The following is a 27,569-nucleotide window of genomic DNA, read 5'->3' on the forward strand; positions in this document are numbered from 1 at the left end:
CATGACCCAAAACCGGAGCAGACAAGAAAAGGTCATTTTGCCCAGAGGAGTGGGAATGGGGTGGGGGGCGGGAGAAAGGAACAACATGACAAAAAACAAAGCAAAGCAAAGTGTGTGGCTTATATGCCACCCCATAGTGCTAAAGCGCTGTCTGGGCAGTTTACAACATAATTATGCAGGTTAGTCATTGAACTGCACAGCCCAACCCAAATCCCTTGAGGGAATCTGTGGACTTGTAGCCCTAAGCAGTAACTTCCCTCAGCTCTAGAGGAACCATGTTCCTCTGGTGCACATGGACATTTTCCCCTCCCATCAATTTGGCTGCAGTCATAGGACTGACGGGCCAAATTTAACCCTTTAGTCTCACCTCTCCAGCAGACAGCACGGAAGGATGGGAGGGCCCAGGGGCTGATCTGGAACTCTGCCCAACCCCACTTTGCTCTTCCCCCCCCCCCCAGTGCCCTCCTGCTGCTATCAGATACAGAAAACATCCTCCTCCCAGCAAAATAGAACTTGGGGGTAGCAGAAGGTGTCTGTCTCCGAAATCACACCGAACGTCACGTGCTCCGGCTCTTGGTTGTTTGCTTTTTGATAAGCATCTTATTGATTTATTTGTCCATCTGGATACTTCCTTTCTTTGTGTGAGTCAGAAGCACCACGGTACAGTTCTTTAAAAATAAAGATAATTTTCACCCGACAACAGGCAATAGTGGGCAATGGTAGCATCCCGTTGGCTGATCTTTCTGCTCTAATATGAGGTTGTATGAACACCATTGAATTCAGATACTTACGTCCCTCTTTTGCTAACAAACTGATCCAAAACAGGTGAGAAATCAGCCTGATAAAATCACATTTAAAATAAGTGATGGGGTAATCTCACCTCAGCATCTTCAGCCAGAGCCATGAGGGTGACATATGGAAACATGGACCTCTTGTCTTAATTAAATACACTATGAATAGAAAGGGCTTCCAGGCTCCCCTGAACGAATGTAAGATAAAGGTTCCCTTTGACATTTTAGTCCAGTCGTGTCCGACTCTAGGGGGCGGTGCTCATCCCTGTTTTTTTTTTCAAGCTGTAGAGCCAGCACCTGTCCGAAGACAGTTTCCGTTGTCACGTGGCCAGCGTGACTAGGGAACGCCATTTTACCTTCCCACTGAGGTGGTACCTATTTATCTACTTGCATTTGCATGCTTTCGAACTGCTAGGTTGGCGAGGAGCTGGGACAAAGCAAAGGGAGCTCACTCCGTCACGTGGATTCGATCTTACGACTGCTGGTCTTCTGACCCTGCAGCACAGAGGCTTCTGTGGTTTAGCCCACAGCACCACCACGTCCCTCTGAACGAATGTAAAGAGGCAGCTAAATATCTCTCCTGCAGGAAAGAATTCTATAACCTCGGGGCCACCATAGAAAAGGCCCTGTTTGTTGAGTCCACCCATGTGATCACCTTTCTTGCCATTTCCAGTCCAGCCATTAGCCAAACTGAGGCAGTTGCCTCCAGTTGAAGACTGCTGTGGGTGGTGTTAGACCCGTCACTGCCACCCATTCCCTGCTGTCGGAACTGGCAGGGCGCTGCTTGATTCATACCTCCTGCTGCAACCCACTTGTATACACTGGGCAATCCTTGGCCAGCCATGCAAATAATGCTCTGATCCCAAGAATCATTGGGGACAAGGCCAACAGAGTGGAAAGTGAAGGCTTCTGGGAACTGCAATCCAAGAACGACTGAGTCACCCAAGGTTGGGAACCACTGCCCTAATAGGTAGGGCACTGTGATAGTTGGACAGCGTCATCGTGGCTACCAACATGACTTTGACCCAACTCCCGGGAGGCAGTGGAAGACAGGAGGGCCTGGCATGCTCTGGTCCATGGGGTCAAGAAGGAAGAGTCAGACATGATTTAATGCCTAAACAAACAACAACAACTGATTCTCGCCACAACAAGTGGGGCATTGCAAACATTTCTGTAGTTTGACGGTGGGGAACGCCAGAGGGGGTTGGATCAGTTTCAAAGCCATTCTTGCCATCCGCACTCCAAGGGCTGGCAAGGTCAAAAGACAAAGGAATGGGACCAAAACAATCAGCATCGTTTAGCCTAAAGCTCTTTCTGCCTGTAATAATGTCTTTGTTGACGAAGGTCCACACTTTAGAATAGGGGAGAGAGAGAAGACTTTCAGAAGCTGGGGAAGTCTCAAATGGTGATGTCATGGGGAAAGGGGTGTGGCCATCCTGGGAAACCCAGCAGGCCAACTGAGATCCTGAGGATTAGGGTAGATTTGGCTCCAGGACCCAGGATTCCTCACCTCCATCCTACAGTGAAGTGTGTGTAGGATACAGCTTTGGCTTCCAAGCCTTGTGCCGGATTTTGGGGTGTGTGCTCTCTTGTACAATGCCTCCCTCGTTGTGCAAACAGATAGGATGCAGCCGATGAGGTAGCACCTTATCAGGCCAGGAAGGTGATTCTTGGTTAGTGGAGGTGCAGAGCAGTGCGATGGCTTGGCTGTGTGTGCTAATCAGAGCAGGGAACAAAGTTTTCTTGCTTAGAAGCACACAAATGAAAGGGGTCTCTACCATCAGGGCACAGAAGCCTGGCACACCTGGGTATCTGAATTAATCCAGACTCCTAACCACCCTCTCCATTCACAAAATTTAGGAGTAACTCATTACAAACAAGTAGTTACATGTGGGAAATTCCCCTTTATTTGTGCTTACTCAGGTGCGACTAATTTGTATTATGGATGCATGCGTTTATTTGGTCATAGGTCTTTAAATAAGAGACTGTCATCTGGAAAACGGTATCCTGTGTTAATCAGGCCAACAGTGCGGAACAGGATAAAATAAGAGAGAAGATCAGAAAAGGAAAGAAAATTGAATTAGATGTGTTTTGTATCACAGTAGCTTCTGGCATCTTGGCTTAAAAGTGACAGTAACAAAAGGTTACATGTAATTTAGTCACTTTTCAGTAACAGGAAAGGTGTTTATGCTTGAGGCATAGTCTTTTGTGGACTGTTGCCCCAGTGGGGAAAAAAGCAAAAAAAGAGAAAAACTCACTATAAGAAAACCCCATACACATACTGTATATAGAAAAGCGTCACTGCGGTGTCAACCAACTATTTTTAGGGGGCCTTGAAAGTCTAACTCTAACTAATTACTTTTTAACACTTTCGCCTTCTACGTTCTGCTCTTCCAAAATCTACTCAGTTAAATACCATAGAATAGAAAAGGGAGTGTGGTTTAGCGAGCTTATATAGTTAGTCGTGTAAAGTGGGTTAGAGCCCACAATAGCAATGGGTCACAAAAGTTATTTTGGAGGACTTTAAAAAAAAAAAAAAACCATATCCTCAGTCACCATGCCGGCTGGTGGATCCTAGGAGTTACTACGTCCAAAAGGTCATTTCTTTCCTGAGCTAAGATTCCTTCCTTGCAGGTGTCCTGGGCCAACCTCACTGCCTTTTATGCTTTGCTAGTCACCCCCGGTGTAAGGAACTGGATCCACAGTCACTGGGCAGGAACGGTGTTCAAACTTCTGGGTGCGATCCATCGCAACAGGCCTCTGCCAAACCCCACACTCCATAATCCTGCCTGCCTGCAATTTTATCTCTAACCCAAATGTCTTTGTCCACGCCCCATTGGACAGCCAACCTCATCCAAATTTGCTGCCTTTAAAAAAGCCATTTTTAAATTATCCGAGCGCAAAAGGAGGAGGCGGGCGGCGAATGGCTTCCGCGGTGGCTGACCTTTCTCCACAGGTGGGGAGCTCTGGGATGAATGAACCGGAAGCTGCCGAACTTTTTGGGAGAATTTTGTAATATCAAAAAGGAAGGAAAGGACCGTCCAGAGAAGGGAATGGTCTGCAAACCCGGGAGAGTGTCGTGGGAGCTGGCCTCTGAGGGACACACCGTTGGGCACTTGCCAAGATGCCTGTCTCTGCCTACTTACGAATCTCACAGCACCTCTGCTTTACGGTTGTGTTATGTCCACCTGACCGAGAGAGAGAGAGAGAGAGAGAGAGAGAGAGAGAGAGAAGTAAGAGCCAGAAGTTGGGTGTGGGCTGGATTCGATAATCCATAGGGCCCTTTCTAGGTCAGTGGTTCTAAAATGATGATGATGATGATGGTTATGATGAAAAAGAAAAAGAAAAAGGAGGAGAAGGAGGAGAGGAGGAGGAGGAAGGCAATTAGGAGCAGTATGACCAAGGACTGGCCCAAGACATTTGACTGCTTTGGGCGGGGGGGGGGGAGCAAGAGGGCACACACCCCCAATGCTTTTGACAAAAACAGATTGGACTGGCAGTTTTGCCTTTCTTTGACACAGACAATGAGGCAACGTACTTTCCTGTAAGGTGAAGGTAGCAGCTTGGTTTAAAGGGATGGAGGGCAGGCTGCATGTTACACCTTTCTCTCCTTAAACCTCCTGCTGCTGCTTTACAGTGTTGGCCACCTAAGGCGACTGGGCATCTTCCCCCCTCTGCCTGATGGTAGGGCTGTTGTTGTTATCCCCTGATGGAGCGATGCCGATGGAGTCCAGAAGAGAAGACCCATTCTGTGCCAACAGTGGCAAGGAGCAAAGAGTTCTCTGGCAGGGAAGCCGTGAAAGTGAATTGAGTGTGGTATGCTCTCCGTTCTCCCCCAAATCCCAGGAACCAGGCACTTTGTATGTGAAAAGGCCATCTCAATCCTCTGCCGTGTTTTAATGCAGGAGAATCAGCAGAGTTTGGAGGACGATTATCTGCGATGGACTAGGTAGGGTCCCTGCCTGTCCGGAGTGGAAGTGTAGAAAAAAATCTTGAAACAACGAAGGATTGTAACAGCAGCCATGACTTCACATTGACCTGGTCACTTCCACCTGGTAGTAAAGTTACTTTTTTGCACAACAGCTCCAGAAGCCAGGAGGATTCTAGCTGCAGGATTCTGGAAAACTGAAAACGTTATAGTGCAATTAAGCAATTTTTTTTTTCAAATTGCTGGGTGGCTGTCAAAGAAACAGCCCCTTCTCACCAACACTTGTCATCTTGGATTGTAGAACTAAGAGCAATGTGTTCGTTGTAGATTGGCCAAATGTGTGTGGTTGACATTCAGAAAGTTTTCACAGTCCTGTGGCCTTAGGATCATGGCACATTTCTGAAGCTTATCACTGACTCAGCCACCCTATCCGTTCAAAATCTGGAAATGAGTTCTATTAAATTCAGTAGGGCTTCTTCCCAGTTATGAGTGAATGGCAGCCTCCCGCGTTCAGGTCCTCCCCACCCATCTGGTAGACTACAACTCCCATCATCCTCAATCAGCATAATCATGCTTGTAGAAAGGTAGGATAACAGGTGAAGTAACTCTCCCACTATTGTGTATACTAGCATTTGCCCCCCCCCGTGACTCTCTGAGATATCCTCTATCTCCCATCATGTTCAAATGAGAAATGATTGAATATGTTGGGATGGGTCATCATCTTTCTGGGCAGAAACAGGTGTTCTGGAGAGCCAGCGATTACAGGTGAAATGATGTCAATCGTGTTAATAAATAAAAAAAGTAGAATAATTTAAAAAAACACATTTCAAAAATTCGGAAACCCATGTAAAAACAAGGAAAGAAAAATGTCGCAGAGGATGGAAGTGACGACAGAAAGTAAGGGAACGAGAAAATAAGAGATTCCATGCGACGTTGTGTCCGTAAGTTGTGTGTGAATGTCGAGTGTCGGTATCCAAACAAACGTATTTTTGTTGCCCTGGTGAGCGGGCTTTCCAGCTCACTTCGCTGCAGGCCTGTTAGGTTCCTGGCATCCCACAAGGCAGCGAGCAAGGTCTCCGCTTCGTCTCAAGCCTGCACAAAAAGAAGATGCCGTTCACAGCAACAGGAGCAAGGCACCGGTTTCCTATCACCATGGCAACCACCAATGAGGGTCCTCCTCCCCGCAGCATCCCTGTACTTTCAGGCCACCACCTGTAGAACGGCTGACTCTCTCTCTCTCTCTCTCTCTTTCTCCACCCTCTTAAATGTGAACCTGTTCCATTTTTCTTGCAAGTACGTTTCTATTTATTTCAAAGGGTTTTTTCCCTTTCTTTCAAGGACTGCACTTCAGCCTGCAGCTGTAAACAAAGTGCTGCGTCTCTCATCCTCCTGCAGCTATCCTATCACAAAAAAAAACACAAACTCTGCAGTCCCTGACATTCTGTATTGCACATGTGCTAAAGAAATACTGGGCAAAATCCTGTTGTGTAACATCGTTCCCGGTGTAACCTGGAGCAGGCACCAGGAATGTACACTAATTAAAAGCTTCCTGTCCCCCGTTTTAGGTTTGGAGGCTCCCTGGAGCTCCTTTCTCCCCTATGGAAGACTTCGAGAGCATTGAGATGGGGAAGGGAAAGCCTTCAAAAATGGCCACTGCTGGATGGGGGCCATTTTTGGCTTTTGAAGTCTCGTCCTACCATCCTGAAGCTCCCAAAGGCTTCCCCCGGGCAAAGGGGGTCCCTGCAAAGCCCCAGAACCTAAAATTAAAAGGGCATAGGAAGCTTCTAATTAGGGTTAATTAAATCTTTCTGGTGCCTGATCTGGGTTACACCAGGTGCAAAGTTACGCAACAGGATTTCCCCCTTTTGTGTCGCTTGTTATGAATTGTTTCGAAAAGTCAAAAAAATGAGACAAGTTGACTTGGGAGGGGCAATATGGGATTTGTAGTCCAATAATGATTTCCTAAGCTCTGGCTGTAAAACTTAACGCATGCAATTGATGAGGAAGCTTCTGTCTCCTATGAGTTGGTATGAGAGTACGTATTTGTTGTTTAGTCGTTAAGTCGTGTCCGACTCTTCGTGACCCCATATTCTCGTGATGAGAGTATAGAAGCTTCCTCAATCTCCTGTTTGCTCTGGGTGATTTTCTAGGCTCTTGCTACATGTTCCTCCTTCTTCCACTTCCTTTTCTGTTACTTTGGAAGACCATGAGATCTGCTAGGAACCCCATCCCGATGCATCCCAGTCTAGCACTAAATGACTTCTTTGCTTCAGCACTCTGAGTTTGCCAACACCCAGCAAATGGCCAATGTTAAATAATGCCCCCATGTTGGCTTCCCTGGGCTGTGTCCGTTTCATTGAGCACTGGTGCCGAAATGCGTGGGAAATGCCAAGTCCACCCCGGTACAAAGCAGAACAAAAAATAAACCTGGGGTTCTGGAAGGGTGAAAAGAGTGGGGGAACTTGGTACAAAGGGAGATAAAGTAAACATTACTGCCCTGTTTGGAAGAATCTGATTTTTGACCTTCCAGGCATTGAGAACTGGTGAGTGAGACTGGTGGAAGAAACTGAACACCTCTTCAGGAACAGGAGGAAGTCTGGCGATTATTGTGTGGACTGCTGGGGACGTTGTGTAAGTGCTGAGTTAACCACAGGGTTGGGGAACATTTGGCCCTCCAGAGGCTTTAGACTAGTGGTCCCCAACCTTGGGCCTCCAGATGTTCTTGGACTACAACTCCCAGAAGACTTCACCACCACTTCTGCTGGCCAGGATTTCTGGGAGTTGAAGTCCAAGAACATCTGGAGGCTCATGGTTGGGGACCACTACTTGAGACTACAATTCCCAGAGTCCCTTCCTATTGGCTGTGCTGACTGGGGCTTCTGGGAGTTGAAGCCTGAAACATTTTTTGTTGCACCAAGGATCTACCAGTCCAAGTTATGATATGAATTCTCAGATAGATTGCACTGTGCACCCATTCTTACACACCTATGCCATTAACACGTGAAGGAGGTAGGAATATGGCTGCTGGCCATTCCAGCGATTTCTGCCCACATGAAGCACGACGTTTGGAACAGCCCACACACCCACCCTGGGTACCACCCCTACATTGTGCCTTACACTGACCTGTGTGTTGTAATCCCCAGCGACAACCCCATAAGCTGTACTTTCTCTTCTGCAACACCAGCCAACCATCTGAAGCCATGCTTTAAGCTAGCATGGTCAACCTGAATGGGCTTGGGCACCTCCCCCACTGCCACAAACTTTACCTCAGATTACCTCAGATGTGGAAATGGCAGTTTTGAGTCTTCTTTTTAAAACAAAAACAAGAAATTCTATTTTGGGGTGGGAGGGTAGATGGTGTAGCTTGTGAAAAATACAGTTGTGTATTGTACATCCTTCACTTACTTATTGGCTACTGTTACGTCATGACTAGTGAATAATAGCAGAATTTCTCCCTCCTGCCCAGTTTGGCCTACTTTCTTAAAATAATATCTATAACAACAAAAGTATGTTCAGGTGTGTGTGTCTACCTATCGCTCTCCACCATCGCTCTGGGATCGTGAAACCTAATCTGCTAAAACTTGGCATGGATACTAAGGACCCCACGCAGCAGTTCTCACAGAGAGAATCATATTCATCTGTTTGAACATGTCCGACAAAACCAACACTCAAAGTGTTGTGGCACTTTTAAAACATAAGGCTGCACTCGTAAATTACCGCATGTCATTTGCATGTTAAAATTGTAATAATAATAGTAATCGTAATGTGCTTGCTGTCAAGTCAATTTTTACTTATGGAGAGTCTTTTCATGAGTCTCTAGTCAGAGAATATTCATTTACAATTCCCTTATTTGAGGGGAGGGGCATCCTGGGACTGTGTAGGTCGCCCACGGCCGTATAGGCTGGCTCTCCTCCCTGAAGGCAAATTCTCAACCTCTGGGCTTGGCAGCCAGCCCTCTGACTTAACTGCATGAAAATGATTCAGGTGCAATGTGCAGAATGAACTTTGAGAAAGCAGCTGTGGGTATTCAGTGAGGTAGTGGATCACACAGCAAACACGTCATTCTTGTTGTTGTTTAGTCATTTAGTCGTGTCCAACTCTTCGTGACCCCATGGACCAGAGCACGCCAGGCCCTCCTGTCTACCACTGCCTCCCGGAGTTGGGTCAAACTCATTACTTAGGCATGTCTAATTCTGCACATCATGTTGCAATCCCTGTCAGGATACAGGCTGAGCAGGTTTATTTAAGTGTGAGCTGTTGCGGGCATTACAAGCCACATTGCCGAGCTCATGGAATGCAGTATTTAGGCCACTGGCTTGTAAAGCCGCAGCCAACTCCTACCACTTTCTACCCAGAGTTATTGTTTTCTTAATACAAGGAAACTATAATTCTATTATACCATGCAATGAAAACATCACTGGGTGGAATGCTCCTGTTCAAGGTTTGAGGCAACCTTCCCCGCATGTCCCCTTTGAAAAATACTCCATTCTGTCTCTCTCACACACAGAGACACACACACTCACACAGACACACACACACACTCCAGCTCATCAGTATTCCTCTCCCACTGAGCATGCTCAGGTCTGTTTGACACCATGTTTGGAACACAATGCAACCCCCCTTTTTTTGGCAAGCCAGCCCCTCGCTTTCTGCAGCGGCTTCCCCCATAACAAATAACCCTGACAATCATCATCCATTGTAAATATATTTTCTAGACAATGGGGTGGTTTCGCCACACAAACAGGGTAACAGTGCCATCTGGTGACGCAGGCTACCCAGCAACTCCTCCGAAGCTTTGGAGCGATTGGATCAGCAGCCTGGCCTCTGAACTCATCCTGCTTGCTCGAAAGCTGTCTCATGCTTCGCTCCACGGAGGGAGTTGGAAGCTGGTCCGAGGGAAAAACGAGGCCAGATCAGGTTGTGTTCCTGACGGTGCAGCAGGGGCTGACTCATGGCTGGCGATGCAGAGGGGAGAAGAACCCCAGCTGATAATTAATAAATGCATTAGCGGAGCAGAAAGGGGCACTTTAAACTGATGTATGGTTATGGATTTTATGCCATGGTTACAAAGATATGGATTCGCCTTCCCAGGGGCCTGTTAAGAGCTATAAACAAGTCGCCCAGCAAAGTCTTATTAAGCATCATTTCTGTTCGCTAAGAATACAACCCCCGATGGGGCAATTGGACAACTTGGCTGTTTTCGCTGTTTTATGCCTGTGGAACAAACCACAGGGCATCAAGCTTGCGGGCAGCAAATCACCAGGTAAAGCAACTGGCAGAGAAGGGAAGCAGCGTTGTTTCATCGCAGCCAATAGGATGGAACTAGGATGAAACAAGGCTTCCAAAACAAGAGTGGAAAGGCATTCTTTTATCTTGCGAAGAAGTGTGGTGTTGGGCTAAGATCTTTCTCTCTTCTTCCCCCCCCCTTTTTTAAACATTGATTTCTCAAGTGGTCAAAAAGCAGAAAATGATTAGGACACCCTTTAAAAAAATCTTGTCATCAGATTTCTTTTTTAAAAAAACAGCAGATTGAAAATGTGTGTTTATGCCCTTTTGGAAAAATCTCATCTGTCCAACAGAAAACAAAACTATGGGGACTTTCACGGCAGAAAGGGGAAGCTGGTCTTTTCTCAGCCTACCCCCTTTGTGTAGGCATCCTTCAGTCTCGAGAGACTATGGTAACGTGCTCTGTATTAAGGTCTTGGAACAGCGTCTTGTGTAGCTGAGAAGGCCAATTCGAGAGTGACAATCTCTTCCACACTGAAGACAAATACAATCTGTCCCCTGTCCAGCTCCCTGGTTTTGCTTGTTTCGGGACTGCCTCTTTGCCTCGGCCTGCTGTACAAGTGTCTCTTCAAATTGGGGGAGACCATGATGCACTGCCTGCCTCCAGGCTGAACGCTCAGATGTCAAGGTTTCCCATCTGTTAAGGTCCATCCCTAAGGCCTTCAGATCCCACTTGCAGATGTCCTTGTAACGCAGCTGTGGTCTCCCTCGGGGGCGGCTTCCCTGCACTAATTCTCCATACAGGAGAATTACCCCCTATTGACTAGGAAAAACAAGAGGGCTGGGAGCCGATCCAAATTTAAGAGTTGCCACATGTCCCCAAGGCTGCCCCACCTGTGAACAAGCATGAAGGGGTGTCTGCAAATGTTTTCAGCACTGGATGTGTTGCAAAAATGTTTCTTTGGTGGACGTTGAGTTACCATGATTAACTCAAATGACTTTTTTTTAAAAACATTGAAACTGTGTGTGTATTTTAGCCTTTTTGGTGTTTTGTTTTTAGCCCAGTAGTGTGGTGAATGTGTGTATTTGTATTTGTACTTTTTAATCTTCCAGCATTATGTTTTTTTTAAAGATGGCACCCTGTTTTAATCTGGTGGAAGCGGAGTGACCAAAGTAGTCAAAACAACAATAAAGCCTTCAATGCAATTCACTCAATATTTTGGGGGTTTGGGGAGGAGGGACAGCAGAATAAAAAATATAGGAGGGGGGAAGCACTTTATTGTAACATATAAAGTTGTGCATGTGTAGAGAATGTGGATGAGTTTACATTTTTATGTTTCTGAATACTCAAATAAGGAGTCACTCCATGTGCTGAGCAAAAAGCACGTCGTCTAGTGCATAGTAAACCATGGCCTTTACTGTCATAGGATGCTTGTCAGCTACCAGTTTAAATGGCTTTAAAGGAAAATTTGGTGCATCCATGGAGGCTAAAGTTATCAACGCAACTAATTACGATGACTATACACTTCATTCTGGGGTCGGAGGCAACATGATGCTCCATACCTGTGGCAGAGGCCCTGCAAGAGGACCGGGGTTATTGCCCCTGCCTGGGGGCTTCCTGGAAGCATTGACCAGTCTTGGAGAGTGGGGTTAGGGTGCAGAATATGATGATGGTGAGGGATGGTAGAAGATGGAGTCCAAAAAAAGCATCAATACATCGACAGCCTGGCTTAAGTGCATCTTTTCTCCTGTGTGTGTCTGTGTGTGTGTTCTGTATCATCAAGTCAGAACTGACTTATAGGAACCTTAATAGGGCTCTCACACGAAGTGAGATATTTAATAACTGGTTTTATGAGTTCTACTCCCCCTGCCAGTGAATTTCCACAGCTGAGCAGGTATTCACTCCCAGGTCTCCTATGGGGTGGTGCTTGAGGAGACTCTTGAGAGTTCCCTGGAGTGCAAGGAGATCAAACCTATCCATTCTGAAGGAAATCAACCCTGAGTCCTCACTGGAAGGACAGATCCTGGAGCTGAGGCTCCAATACTTGGGCCATCTCATGAGAAGAGAAGCTTCCCTGGAAAAGACCCTAATGTTGGGAAAGTGTGAAGGCAAGAGGAGAAGGGGATGACAGAGGATAAGATGGTTGGACAGTGTCATCGAAGCAACCAACATGACTTTGACCCAACTCCGGGAGGCCGTGGAAGACAGGAGGGCCTGGCGTGCTCTGGTCCATGGGGTCACAAAGAGTCGGACATGTCTTAACAACTAAACGACAACAACTCCTGAGTCCTAGTTTGTCACTCCGTCCACTACATCTTTTTCAATCTCATATTCTGAAGTGGATTTACTTTTTTAAAATTCTAAAACAAAATTTTCATTAAAAGGATGCTTGATTGTGAGACAGGAAAGCTTGGAGAAGCTGCAAAATGTCATCTCCTGTAAGTTCCCATTTCTGAAGGCTTTTGAGGTTGGGATATCCTGGGAGTTGTGGTTTAGGTTTCTGGCTATGGAGCTAGAGGTTGGGAGTTTGATTCCCGATTGTGTGCCTCCAGAAAGAAGAGCCACCCTTTGTAGCCTTGGGCTAGCTGCAGAGTCCCAGGGCACCTCCAGAAGAAGGGAATGGCAAACCACTTCAGAGTATTCACTATGTGGAAAACCCTGAAAAGGGTTGCCAAAAACCAGAATTGATTATTTTACTCCAAAAATGTAACTTTTGCCAACTTAGGACCATAGTTGTGGCAGATTTTTAAGGACCCTAGATAGTGTCCAGAGCAAGTGTGATTTGTTTTCATTAAGTAGTCAGAGTAGACTTTAAGGGGAACATTTATTCCCAACAATTTAGCTATTTCCCACAGTAGGACGTTTTTATTATTAGTTGCCGTCAACCCATTGTAACCTTATGAATGAGTAACCTCCAGATGTTCAACCATCAACAATCCTGGCCAGATCTGGCAAACTCAAAACTGTGGTTTGCTTAAAGGTGTCAGTCCATCTCATACTTGGTTTTCCCTGGTGACTTCAACTTTTCCTATTGCTATTGTCTTTTCCAGCAAGTCCTGTCTTTTCATGATGTGCCCAACATACGACAGCCTCGGTTTCACCATTTTCGGTTCTAGAGAGAGTTTGTGCTAATCTGGGACCTACTTGTTTGTCCACATTGTCAATGTCTGTTTTTCCTTGTTGCCTTTCTCTACTGTCAAGCGATCACATCCATACATAGTCATTGGGAATACAATAGTGTGGATCATCTTGAGTATGTCTCCAATGGCAGTTGATGATCTTTTCTAGTTCCTTCATAGATATCCTTTCAAGTCTGGGTCTTCAGATTTCTTGACTGCAGTCTCCACTGGGATGGTTATATGGCTAGATAACATATAAAGGGGATGGTACTTAGGTTGGTTTCCCATTCTTTCCCTCTCCCACCTCTGCCCTTTCTTTTCTTATCAAGGCATTCTAGACCAATAACAGCACACCGTGCAAAATGGGTGACTGCTGAAGAGACTCTAGCTGGACCATCTGAAAGTGACTTAATACAGTGGTCTCCAACCTTGGGCCTCCAGATGTTCTTGGACTACAACTCCCAGAAGCCTTCACCACCACCTCTGCTGGCCAGGATTTCTGGGAGTTGAAGTCCAAGAACATCTGGAGGCCCAAGGTTGGGGACCACTGACTTAATAGACTCCGACGCAAAATAGGAAGATCAAAGAATAATCAAGTGAAATGAATACAGGACAAATCTTCTGTGACTGTGGAGAAATTCAATCAGTGCAGCACTTTTCTGCATGGAATTTTTGACTCACCACATGTACAAATGAAGATCCACCAAAGGCTATAGAAGAAGTCAACATCTGGTCAGAATCAGTCTAATTATCTTAATGTTTGAATTTGGTTCTAATGTTACCTATATTTCATATACGTCCATGATTTTTAATTGTGCAACAGTCTGTACAAATAAAGAAGAAGAAGACTGCTTAGCCCCCCTCAAGGGTCTTGAGGTGTGTAAATGCTGTAAACAACATGTATCTGTTTGGACGAATTAACACCGTAAAGTCCCTTGGTCGGGCTGATCCATAGCTTCAGCCTTAGCTCATATAACCCCCCCCCAGCACCCACCCTCAGATCCCTGTCGCAGCAGCTGAGATGAGAGGAAGGGTGTAATTACTCCTAAATAGACTGCGTTTTCCATGTCGCACATTAAGCATCAGATGTTCCTTAATGAAGCCTCGTCTATTTTTAAGCACCTGGGCCCTTGGTGATTCACACGCGGTATGTTCGCCCATTATCCAGACAAGCCCGACACGAGAAATACAAATTAAAAATAGGCAGTCTTGAAGGAAGCCGACATGTGGCAAAGTGGGTGAGGGCAGAGCGGGGAAGGGTTGGTAGGGAGGAGCTACACACACATACACATACACACACACACACAGAGGGGAAGTTGACAAGCCCTTCAGCGCAGCAACAGGCTGGCTGATGCAGCATTGATGATGTGCGTATTTAGCAGAAGCCATCTGGAACAGCCACGGCTCCTTCGCCAAGGTGGGCAGTTGTTACAGATGGAACTGAGTAATCCCTGCCAGCTAGACGTGGTGTAGTAGGGGATTCTGTATTTCAAGCTGGTCTGGCATGGGGGGGCGGAGGGGAGGAATGCTCCGAGAGTGGAGGAGGGAATCTTGTCCTCCAGAACAAGGAAGAAAGGCCAAAGAGGGTTTTGCTTTCTCCTCACCATGAATAAGATGTTCAGGTTAGCTTCCTCTGCATCAGAGATAAGAAATAGTCCGCGGGGTGGGGTGGAGTTTACAATACTGAGCCCAGCCTTTCAGGCCAACGGTAGGAGCCCTCATCCTTTTTACTTTACTTTTATTAGATTTTTACCCCGCCCCCCCAGACAAAGTCTACTCGGGGTGGCTTACACACATGATAAAAACATAACAGTATAACAAACATCATTAAATCATTAAAAACAACATAGTTTTAGCACTTATATTAAAAACATTGCCAAGATGAAATAATTAAAAAGATAAAGGATAAAGATCAGTTAATTTTACTGGAGGGAAGGCCTGCCTAAAGAGCCAAGTTTGCCAAAGTTCCCAAGAAAGGAACTTTGGCAAACTCTGGTGTTGCCTCCCTTTCCTCTGGGGAAAAAAATAAATAATGTGGAAGAAAGGGGACAAAAGCAAAGTGTTCTGCTTATAGATCTCCCCATAGCACCTAAAGCACTCTCTGGGCAGTTTACAAGTCAATCAATCAATCAATCAATCAATCAATCAATCAATCAATCAATCAATCAATCAATCAATCAATCAATCAATCAATCAATCAATCAATCAATCAATCAATATAATAATAATAATAATAATAATAATAATAATAATAATAATAATAATAATAATAATAATAATAATAATAATAATAATAATAATAATAATAATTTATTGTCATTGTAAGTATATACACATACAACGAAGTTCACAGGCTACACATTGCCTCTCCCACCCACTCACCCCCCAGCAAGCTGGGGACTCAATTTACTGACCTCAGAAGGATGGAAGGCTGAGTGAACCTGGAGCCGGCTACCTAGGATTGAACCCAGGTGCTGAGAGTTTGGGCTGCCATTACCCACTGCACCCTGAGGCTCTCTCAATCAGTGGCGACGTTGGAGAGAAGCCTAGTAGGACTGATCCGCAGGAAAAGCATGCAGGATAGCAAAGCCATCGCCCTGCGCACCGCCATCTCCACAGTAGCTAGAGGGGGAAACTGGGTCTCTCCCAGCAAGACTACATTGTTAGTGAGCTGTCCTTCTTGTAAATGCAAATTATTATGGAGTGGCTTGGCCTCCAGTGGGCAATTTAAGCCCTGCGAATTTTACAGGGATGGGGATTTGAGTCGTGGGACTCGATGTCAAATCAGACTTAAGTTTATTTTTATTTATTTATTTATTTATTGGACTTATATACCGCCCCATAGCGCTACAAGCACTCTCTGGGAGGTTTACAGGTTAATTATGCAGGCTACACATTGCCTCCCCAGCAAGCTGGATAATCTTACCGACCTCGGAAGGATGGAAGGCTGAGTCAACCTTGAGCCGGCTACCTGGGATTTGAACCCCAGGTCGTGAGCAGTTTTAGCTGCAGTACAGCGTTTTAACCACTGCGCCACGAGGCTCACCGAGTTGCACCAGCAACTCAACTTGGGCTATATTTTCAGGGACTCAGGCTTGATTAACAACTCGGAACCCACCCACTCCCTCCCCTTTTTCGGGGGGGGGCTTATTTTTTAATAGGGACCCAAAGATTTGCCAACATCCCTGGAATTTTACAAAGACACCCACTCTAGTGGCAAGAATGACGGACTAGGACTCAGGAAGCCTGGGTGCGAATCCTACCTCAGCCATGGAAGCTCATGGAAAGGAGGGCAGAGTAGTAAAGCCGCTCCTTGAATATCTCATGTACCTTGCTGGTCTTATTAGGGTGACTATAAGTTCTTATTTTACAGGACAACACACCAAGAACTTTACGAAGATCCTACTCCTACTGGATCCAAACACACCTAGTTCTAGTTTGATAGCATGGGCCAATTCAGCCAACTGAATTTGGGGAGGGATTCATGACTTTGGGCACTGTCAAAATAAGGGATTGCACTTCATAATTTACCCCGTGGTTGCAAGGCAGAGATCCTGCCAGAGATAGCCAAAATACCACATTTTTTAGATAAAAATTCTGAGAATGCTTGAGCTAACAGTGACCATGTTGCCTGGGGCATGTTGGGAGTTGTAGTTCCAAAAGGAAATTTCCCCATCTTTAGCTTCTGCTCCTAATTGCAAAAAACTTCCCAAAAACTCCAAGAACACGTTCCCAGTAATGGAGCCTATCTGGAATTCAGAGGAGAAGAGTTCTGCCCCTTTGCTGTTTAGAAGCAGAAAGAAAACGGGTTATTGGAATTTGCTGCAACAGCTAACTGGCGATGCTCCTGTTCACCAGCAGCTCCTGGTGCTAAATAAGTAGAATTCAAAGAGAGAAAGCATCGCCCTGTTCCTATTCATGATCCATTGAACAATCCCGTGGAAGAGACAATGCTGAATAACATAAGGCTGGATTGTTTGAAATAGCTCTTCAACAAAGAGTCTGCAGAATGTAAACACATTGGGAGTATTTTGGGGGCAGAATATATTAAGCAAAGCGAAACTGTGGACTTCTCTTTCTTCATTGTTCTTGGCACAGCTGCTTTCCCCTTTTGCACAACGTTGTATTGTTGTGCAGCTTTATTTCCTCCCTCTCTCCCACTGTTGGCAGGGTTGAGGGGTGGGAAATGGGGGGTCGCTGGGAGAATGGATCCCATAAACTTTGATTTAAAACGCCAAAGACTGTGCCAGTTTTTGGAAGGGCAGGGAACGACAAACCTTATCCTACACCGATTCCAGAAGAACCTCAGCAGACAACATTTCCAGGGTCTGGAAATATTTGCATGAAGGCTGACACATTAACAGTACAGAAAAGCAATACATTTAACACTAATGTTCTAAGAGAAAACTATAAAAATAACCCTTTCTGTTAATCATAGTTACCACATTGTCGCCTCGTTTTTGCATTAAAAACAACACCAGTTGCAATGATTAAACATAGCCAGTCTAATTGTCCCTCAAGAGTGAAAAATTTAATAAGAAAAAAAATGTGAGGTATTGTTGAAATAATAATCTTAGAACTGCAGAGCTGGCCGGGACCCTTTGGATCATGGAGTTAAGTCTCTGTCAAGGAGGCACTATAGGGGAATCAAACTCCCAACCTCTGGCTCTGCAGCCAGAACCTAAACCACTAAGCTATCCAGCCATCTTTACATTTGCTATGGTTAATGCTTTCTTGTCTGAGAGGCAAGTAGCCTACACATTTCAAGCTGCAGTTTTTATCGAGAGCAAAATCTATTGTGCTGTTTATAGGAGATGCTATCTGCAGCGGGTCTCAGAAGCTCTAAGATAGCCAGAGACATTATCTGTTCTGCCAACCCTGGATAAAGCCTCCATTTGCTACACAAGAATGATGTTACAGATCCTGCCCATAATTAAGAGCTCAGCCTGAAACATATGGTTTATTGGTGAGTTCGTGGCTCTCTCCTTTAATAGCATTTTGTTCCGTTGACTGTATACTTGCCAGAATTGTCCGATATTGGAAGTTCTGGTTTGGGAAGGACTAGAGTTGTCTAAGAGGGGAATTCTTGACATTTTTCAGATGCCCAAACACACCCATGTGCTTAGTTGCCTTTTTGATGCTGTACATTTCCCCAGTGGACGCAGGTCCATAATTGCTCACTTGCGGAGACCTAAGACAGAGATTTATCATGGAACACTCAACTTGACAGACCGCAGTGCTCTGCTCTTCAAAGCGAAAGGCAAGACTGACTGGATCTGAAGTTTAGAACTGACGATGGAAGAGTATGACTTCTCGAACTAGAAATGGAAGCGATGACTTCAAATACTTTTCAAATAGTTCAAAAGTAGCCCTACAGAGGAGGGGCAGGATCTGTTCTCAATCATCCCAGAGTGCAGGACACATCATAATGAGCTCAAGCTACAGGACGCCAGATTTAGGCTGAATACCAGGGGGCGGGAAAACTTCCTAACTGTTAGAGCAGTACAACAATGGAACCAATGTCCTCAGGAAGTGAAGAGCGCTCCAACGCTGGAGGCATTCATAGAAAATTGGACAACCTTCTATTTGATCTGCTTTGATTTGGATTCCTGCCTTGAGCAGGGGGTTGAACTCAGTGGCCTTATTGCTCCCTTCCAACTCAATGATTCTAGGATTCTATGACTTCTGAACATCATACAGCTATGGGGTGAGTCCCTGTAGGTGGAAAGCATACTAGTCCCATGTATACCTAGTTGTACACAAGGAGCTGGTGTTGCTCATGTAAGCTAGCAAGAACTGTTTTTAAAACAGCTTCCTTTTTCGGACTGTGAACTTTTCTGAACCGGGGCTGGTCCCACCCTTAGGCATGTTGAGACAGCTACATCTGGTGACACTTCCATATCGCCAGCTCATTTTATGAATGTAGATTAATGCCATCGAAATGGCGCCTTCTAGACCCTGGAGAGAAGTAACGGCTGTTTCCAAGAACTGGAGAAGGAAACTATTTTTTAGGAGCAAACATAGATTAGGATGGGGGACGGTCATGGAAACCCTTTCAGCTTTGGCCCAACCACTTCATTAGGTCTGGAGCGACTTGTCCTTGTCCTCCGCTCTTCCTCAGTAGCATGTTGGAGGCCTTCTGACCGGAAGGTCCCATCTTCCAGCGTCATATCTTTTAGCCTTTTGTTTCTGTTCATGGGGTATTCTTGGCAAAGATACTGGAGTGGCTTGCGAGTTCCTGCTCCAGGTGGATCGCATTTAGTCAGAACTCTCCACTATGACCTGTCCGTCTTGAGTGACCCTGCATGGCATATCCCAGAGCTTCTCTGAATTACTCAAGCCCCTTCGCCAGGACAAGGCAGCAATCCGTGAAGGGGACAGGAAGAATAAAAGAAGGCAAACAAATGGGACCAGAGAGAGGTTTATACCTGATCATAAATACCACCTAGTAATTGCCACCCTGCAGCTTTATTGGAGCAATTTGGGTTAATAATTAAATCCCCAGCAGGGATCGCATGTCACTATGGGTAAACATCAGATAAATTACTGCAATCTTAAAGGTCAACAGCGGGAGAATTTGCCCTTGTTAGCTTAATGGCAATGCAGAGCTTAAGATAGGCCTGGCCAGGAGGAAGATGAAGGGGAAACAATTAGCCCCTTTCCAGCATCCCACTTCCAATTGTTGTTTCTTCACAGCCCTTGGGATTTTAAGTCAGCACCTATTTTTGGTAGAGTTCAAATCAATCCTACAAGATCCAGCAGTTGCCAGTCACCAGCAGGTCTTTCATAAAGGAGGGTGACCTGCCTCTGAGAGGTCATCAACCTTTTCTTCAGATTCCTCCATTTACATCCTAAGAGTCTCCACTTTCTAAAACAAAGTAGTCCAAAATCTGGGTCGGGTTGAAAACAAAGCCCCCCCTTTTTTTGCTGCTGGTCAGCTTGAAGAGTGGTCGCTTTCAAACTGGGGACCAGGAGGTCTGTTAAGGGCCCCACCATGCCCAAAAAACTTCCCCAAAGAGAATGTTTTTATATTAAAAACTGGCCGGCAGGGGCTATTTCCAGGCCAGGGTGGCTTGTGGCACAATCTAGGGGCAAATATCTGGTGGCTGAACCCAGAGAGGCTGGCACACCTGTGGTTTGTAGGGCCATGGGGAGCGGTGGGCAGGGGTCCCCTTGAACAGAGGACTGCTCTTTATCTGAAGGGCTGCTGGAGAACCACCTCTCCTGTTGTCTGTTTGAAAGACCAGCCAGTTCAAGCCTCATTAAAAGACCAAAATGATGCAGAAGGAAACTGTGGAGTTTGAAACTGTCCATCGTCAGTTATCATGCGGGGAGCAAATTCAGCAGGTCACCTGGTCACCGTCTTCCCCACTCAGGTGAGACCTGTTATAATTCTGTTTAAATTACAAACATTGTTTCTAATCTGCATCTCCATTTGATCTTACTTGCTATGTAACTTATGGTGACCCTATGAATCAGGGACTTCCAGAAGGTCCTGTCATTCATATTCCTGCTCAGGTCATACAAATAGAAGGTTATAAAGTTATCAAGTACAGTGGTGCCTCACTTTATGATTGCCCCGCATTATGATGAAACCGCATTACGACTATCTTTTTGCGATCGCAATTGCGATCGCAAAACAATGGTCTAAATGGGTTTTTTTCGCTTTGCGATGATCGGTTCCCTACTTCGAGAACTGATTCTTCACAAAATAATGATTTTAAAACAGCTGATCGGCAGTTTCAAAATGGCTGCCGGGTAAACAAAATGACTCCCCGCTGTTTTCTGGGACGGATTCCTCGCAAGACAGGCAGCGAAAATGGCTGCCCTATGGAGGATCTTCGCTGGACTGTGAGTTTTGACCCCATTGGAACACATTGAAGGGTTTTCAATACGTTTCAATGGGTTTTTTTCGCTTTACAATGTTTTCGTTCAACGGCAATTTTCCTGGAACGGATTATCGCCGTTAAGTGAGGCATCACTGTATATCCATAACCTAACCAGCTGGATAGCTTGTTGGTTTAGGTCTCTGGCTGCACAGTCAGAAGTTGGGAGTTTGATTCCCGACTGTGTGCCTCCTGTGAAGCAGAGCCAGCCTGGGTGGCCTTGGGCCAGCTGCACAATCCCAGGGATGGCCCCAGAAGAAGGGAACGGGAAACCACTTCTAAGCTTTTTCTACCTGGAAAACCCTGAAAACCCATAAATTAGTATTGGCTTAACAGCACATGATGAGGCTGATAATCCATCTCATTGCTCAGTCTTCCTCTGTTCCTACCACCTTCCGCTTTTACAAGCGTTATTGACTTTTCCAGTGAATCTTGTCCTGGTTGTGAACATTTCACAAGGTGTGAGAGAGAAAGCTATTGAGGTTTCTCTCAGCAGCAGAGTAAACACGGTGTAGACAAGTGTGCTGTTAGTGCTGCAATAAAGCAGAAGAAGCCGTTAAAAACAAACAATTACCCTTTACTGAGAAAATTACATGCAAGACAGAAAAGCCTAGCCTTTAGCTCTAACCAAATAGACATGCGTCTTCGGAGGTGCATTGAACAGAAGCAACATCAGGCTGGCTCCTCAGAGAATCAAGAAAAGATGATAAACCCCAAGAATATCTGTATAGCAACAGGCTCAGGAGAGGTCAGAAGGTCAAAAGAACAGAAAAGAACTCTGGCTCATCTACTCCCCAACGCCCCCTTTGGTCATCTGGGCTGGATCGGAGTTAAGAGGTGATGCTTGGCATATACTATAGGCCATCAGCCTTCTCATGATGTGCCCACAGTAGCATAGCCTCAGTTTAGTTATTCCAGGGAGTGGTCAGTGATGGAGACCCACTTGGGGTAGATTTGATTTTGTTCCCTCTCTCAGTTACTATGTTTGAGTAAAGAGAGGTCCACGTGAATAACTTGATTCAATTCCGAGAGACTTACAGAATCGCAGAATAACTGAGGTGGAAAGGGGGCCTGGAAGGCCATCAAGTCCAACCCCTTGCTCAAGGCAGGAATCCCAATCAAAGCAGAGTTAATGGAGGATGGTCCAGTTTTCTCTGAAATGCCTCCAGCACTGGAGCACGGACCACCTCCTGAGGTAATTGGGTCCATTGTTATACCGCTCTAACAGTTAAGAAGTTTTTCCTGAAATTCAGCCTAACTCTGGCTTCTTATAGCTTGAGCTCATTGGGATGATTGAGAACAGATCCTCCTCCTCCTCCTTCCAGTAATTTTGAAAAGTGCTATCATATCTCCTCTCAGCCTTCTTTTCTCAGGGCTAAAGAGGCCCTTTTCTTTCAGTCTTTCCTCTGAGGGCTTGGTTCCCAATTCCCTTGCCATCCTTTTCGCCCTCCTCGCAACTCCATTGACTCCTACTTTGGTAAAAAGGTAAAGGTTCCCCTTGACAATTTTGTCCAGTCGTGTTCGACTCTAGGGGGCGGTGCTCATCCCCGTTTCCAAGGCACAGAGCCAGCGTTTTGTCCGAAGACAATCTTCCGTGGTCACATGGCCAGTGCAACTTAGACACGGAACGCTGTTACCTTCCCACCGAGGTGGTCCCTATTGATCTACTTGCATTTGCATGCTTTCGAACCGCTAGGTTGGCAGGAGCTGGGACAAGCGACGGACGCTCACTCCGTCACGTGGATTCGATCTTACGACTGCTTGGTCTTCTGACCCTGCAGCACAGGCTTCTGCGGTTTAGCCTGCAGCGCCACCATGTCCCCTACTTTGGTAGTCAAGGGGTAAAAATTCTCCCACGAGTGGCATATATCTAACAAACCTTTATTCATTATACTCCTGTCATACTGCTGTGGTTTTGGGAACTCTTTTGTATGGCTGAAATACATGTTGATGCACTGTAGAGTTCCTGTATTATTAATTTATTGCATTTGGAAGTCCTTAATGCAGTGTTATTTAATTGCAACTTGATGTTTTACATATCAGGCAAAGTCCAAAGACACAAAACAAAGCAGAAGTGGCCCCTTAAAGACGAACTATTATATATTAATGTGAGTTTTTGTGAGCACGCCCACTTTCTCAGACATATGGAAACAGAATGAAATGTTGAATTAAATATGCTACACAGTTGTTCATTGGCCTGGACAGCCTTTGTTCAGAGAAGCCAGCTATATATTGCCTTATTTACCTTTTAGCCTATATTAACACCTGATGGTTTCACAACTGGAACAATTCAACGAGGAGGATTTTTAAGCCTCATCCTTTGCATCCTGAAAAAATTAAGAAGCTCGGATCACTATGGTATCTTCAGAAAGGATTTGTGTTCGTACGTTAACACTTTTCTTTCTCTTTTATTTTTCTGTTTATCTTGCATGGTTTGGAGGAGGTGTTTTTTAAAAAAAAAAACTGATTTTTTCCCCTATTTGAAAAGCAAACTCTGTTTCTTTAAAAAGAACCTACCCACATCACCCATGGTTAAATGCTTTTAAATTATCAGGAGGGGTGAACGCTGGCCCTATTCTGGCTATACTTTGTCTCCAGGTCCGAAGCTGGCATAGAAATCGGGGGGGAAAGCTGCCAAAATCCCACTGCTTTGGCTGTTAAAGAGACTAGGAAGGACCTTATTTCCTCCCATTCATCATGACATCCCATCTGTCAGCACCTCCTCCTGGTCCCCTAAGATCAGCCTTCTCATCGATGCTGTCCAGACATCCATCTGCCTCCAAGAGCAGGTGCATTGCAGGAAAGGTATTTTCGAGAGTCGAGATGACTCACCTACCGCCAGGCAAGAGCCAAGCCTCGCACTGCAGGGAAAGGAAAGGAGCCAAGGTGTTTTTGAAGCTCAGATGGGCTGGGCCCCGTGACATGTGCGGAGAGCTGCGGAAGTACAAGAGCATCAGTGGGCGATCACGGAGGGGCCAAGCAATGGTGTGGCCAGCTAGAGTGGCTCTTGCCCATTGCCAAGACAGAAAAAGGGGAGGGGGGACGCATCACTAGCAAAAGAAAGCACCAATTTATATACACAATGTAACACGTGCTTATAATCAGAGGGATGGGTGCACATTTAAGAATTCGGGCCATCTTTTAAGCAAAAAGAGATAGCACGTCACAGACTGTAACTGCGTACCACGGTGCAATCCTGAACACAGCTGATTGTGCCTGATTTGGGGAGCAAAACAGGGAATGTAAGAAGGGGAGACCTGTAGGGAATGTGAAGGGACCTCCAGGTAGGGCTGGGAAAAGCATTCTGCCTGAAATCCTAAACAGCTGCTGCTGGTCAGAGCCTGCAATACTGGGCTAGATGGACCAAATGATGTGGCTTGATTGAAGGCAGCATTCTGTATCCTACCAAGGGTGGTCAAAGGGACAGGACTTTAATACATGGGTGGAAGAGGGAATTGTAAGAGGTGCAGCTGGTCAGGCAAGCTCCCACCTGCCTAAAATACCGTATTTTTCCGTGTATAAGACAATACTTTTGTCTAAAATCTTTAGACTAAAAATTGAGGGTCGTCTTATACACGAAAGTAAGCTGAGGAAAGAACAAAAACAAGTGGAGGGGAAAGCAGGGATCAAAGCGATCCTGCAGGGCTTTGATCCCTTTCCACCCTACACTTGCTAAGCCCCACTTAGATTTCTTAATTTTGGATTAGAAAAGGGGGGGTGTCTTATACATGGGGGCGTCTTATGCACGGTAGTCTTTTCCATGGATTTATTAAAGATAATGGGGTCCCTGCCCTTTTCTTTCACGTGGCCACCCTACTCAGCTCACAGAGGAAGACTCTGGGCCGGCTGCTCAGGCTGCTGTAGCTGCAAGATTCCTGCACTGGAGAGGGAGTTGGAGAGGATTTCCAGGGCTGGTGCCAGCCAGAATGTTTGATGGATTGGTGGGGAACCAATGCTCTGTGCATCGGTTCCTTGGTCAACAGGCCCTATGGATCCCACTGTGTGGGATATACAGTACAAGAGTATAAATAATCTTAGACCTGGTCTCCTTCCACGTGACGATCTTTTCTCATCCCTTCGTTGCTGCCCTCCTGAATCTCAGTCTTCTTCTGATTTCTTGGCTGCAATCTCCGTTTGGACCAACGACTGAACCAAGGTACACGAAATCTCCATTTCAGTTGCTTCGCCACCGACTCTATAAAGTTGTGTAGTTCTTCTGTAGCCCTAAGCAAGTAACCACAAGCAATTTGCTTCCCGTGAGTTTGGCTGACATTTTTCAAAGACTTCTTTTTGAGGATCATGATGACTTCAGTGCTGCTCTGAAATCAGCTCTCAGGGGGTAATTAAAAGGATCATTCAGGAGGAATGAAATTGATCAGGCTAGCCAGTGGCTGAAGCATCGTTACCACTCAGAGGAGAAGGCGAACCCTACCTTCTGTCATGACAGGGGCAAAGGACGACACTCCGAAGGACATTTTGCTGCTCTTCCTGATGCCTGGAGGCGTTTTCAGTGGCCACAGAATTCCAGCCAAAGCAGAACCGATCACTATGTTAAGAGCGTGTGTTGGCGAGCAGAACTCGGACTCCCAGAAACGCCTGCCGATTCAGTGTCAATCGGTGTAACTAGATTGTAGGACAGAGGTTAAAGAATTGAGAAGGATTTGTTTTTTTATTGTGTGTTTGGCTCTGGTTTGCTAAATGAGGGCTGGCTGCAGGGCATGCTGAGCGTGCACTGTGCAGGAAAGGCATCAGTTTGGGCATTACAGCAATTTGGACCTTGCAGTAATGCCTTTGAATTCCGACTCTGAAAACCCTAGACGTGGTTAGGATGATTAGGTGCAAAGGACCTCAGTTGCACCTGAAGTCCTCTTGCTCTCTCTAATAAGGAATGGGTTGTGGGTGTCCTTACTAGATACCAAAACTTATTATCTCTTTCTGACAGATGAAAACACAGGTCCGGATTTTGGAGCTGCAAGGTGAGTGGCTCTCGGAGTAGCGCGTGCTAGAATCGCATGCTTTGTTGTGTGTGTGTGAAGGCAATATGAGGTAGCAAAGACAGTGTGAGGCTGACTAGATGGGCTACTTAATCTGCTCTTTGGAGTACTGCAGGGACAGGCTGGCACATTCTTAAAGATGGCAGGCAACGTTCCCACAGCGTTCCTATCTGCACCAAGGAGCTTCTACTTTTCTGGTGTATGATCTCTGTGGCTTGGATTGGTTCCCATGTACGCGATTGCTGAAACCAATCTAAAGCAAGCCTTCCAGGTTGAATTTGCCAATATTGCGAGGCAGCTTAATAAGCAAGCCACTTCAGGATATGGGCAAATTAATCACTTTCCTTGTTTGGCAGAGGGCAGGGGAAGTGGAGAATTTTTTTAACTATATATAGACTGTTGCTGATTTGCTGCATCACTGCAGCTGAAGCCACCACAGTTTCTCAAATGATCTTTTAAGAAAAGGCAAAGAAAAGAATTTAAGAAAATGAAAATTATGACTGACGCACTTGCATACAGTTAAAAAAATGTTTACTTTCTCTGCCCTCTTATTTAATTAATTAAATTTGTTTGTTTGTTTTTCACCTTTCTCTTTAAAAAGGGCTCAAGGCAGCTGCTGAGAAAGGGAAGTGATTAATTTGCCAGTGTCCTGAAATGACTCCCTTTTTAAGCCACTTCATGACATTGGCAGTAGCCGTTTCCATGTGAACAGTCAGGCTTGATTAGATCATTTTAATCAAGCCTGACCACTCCCAAGAGGCCTACGCTAGCTCACTCCTTGCTGTTAGTGTAGCCGTATTTTTCTTCCTAGGCCAGAAACTTGTAAGATTCAACCAATCTGGCTGACAAGCAACAATTTTAGTTGAAAAAGTTGAAAGTAGTTTGTTACTTTTTAAAAATTGCAAATGTAACTGTGGCGAACTACAGTTGGAGAGCTTGGAACTTTAACTGCAAGAAGTTCATCTTAAAAGTAACTTTCCAAGCTTAACTTCTCTTAACCACGTTGCACTTGAAACATGTGTGTTTCTTTCTTTCAAAGTGAATTCTTGCTGCCAATTGATTGCCCTATATGTGGCTTTTATCCGGTCATCAACAATCCGCAGAATCGAAGGATCTCAAGCTCGTTTGTCGAATCTCAGCCTATTCTCTATTGTTAATCCTTCTCTTTTCTTTGCTATCTCTTCCACGCAGCCCCACACATCACCTCCTGAGGGTCCCTTGCAGGAAGATGTTCGTTTATGCATTGCCAAAAAAATGAAATATACCAGACACAGAAACGGAAGGGGGGCAAATACCACATCTAGGCTTAAAACGGGTAGACACTAATTTATAGGTAGAGAAACAAATTTAGAAATAATTGCTGTAATTTAAATAAAATTAGAAGGCATCTTGGAGGAAAAACGAGGTGGTGAGATTTTGGTATGTGCCTCCTCAGTCTGCTCTCCAAGTGCTAATCGTTGCTGGGCAATTAATTCCAAGGACCCAGCTCTCTTGGATTTTTAGGATGCTTTACATTTCAACAAGATTCCCAGGGTGGTGTAGCGGATCGAGTGACGGACCAGGATTCTGGAGAACTGGGTTTGAATCCCTGCTCAGCCATGGAAACTCACTGATGGGGAGTGGA

This window comes from Pogona vitticeps, chromosome 12 (assembly GCF_051106095.1).
Source record: "Pogona vitticeps strain Pit_001003342236 chromosome 12, PviZW2.1, whole genome shotgun sequence".
Lineage (NCBI taxonomy): Eukaryota > Metazoa > Chordata > Lepidosauria > Squamata > Agamidae > Pogona > Pogona vitticeps.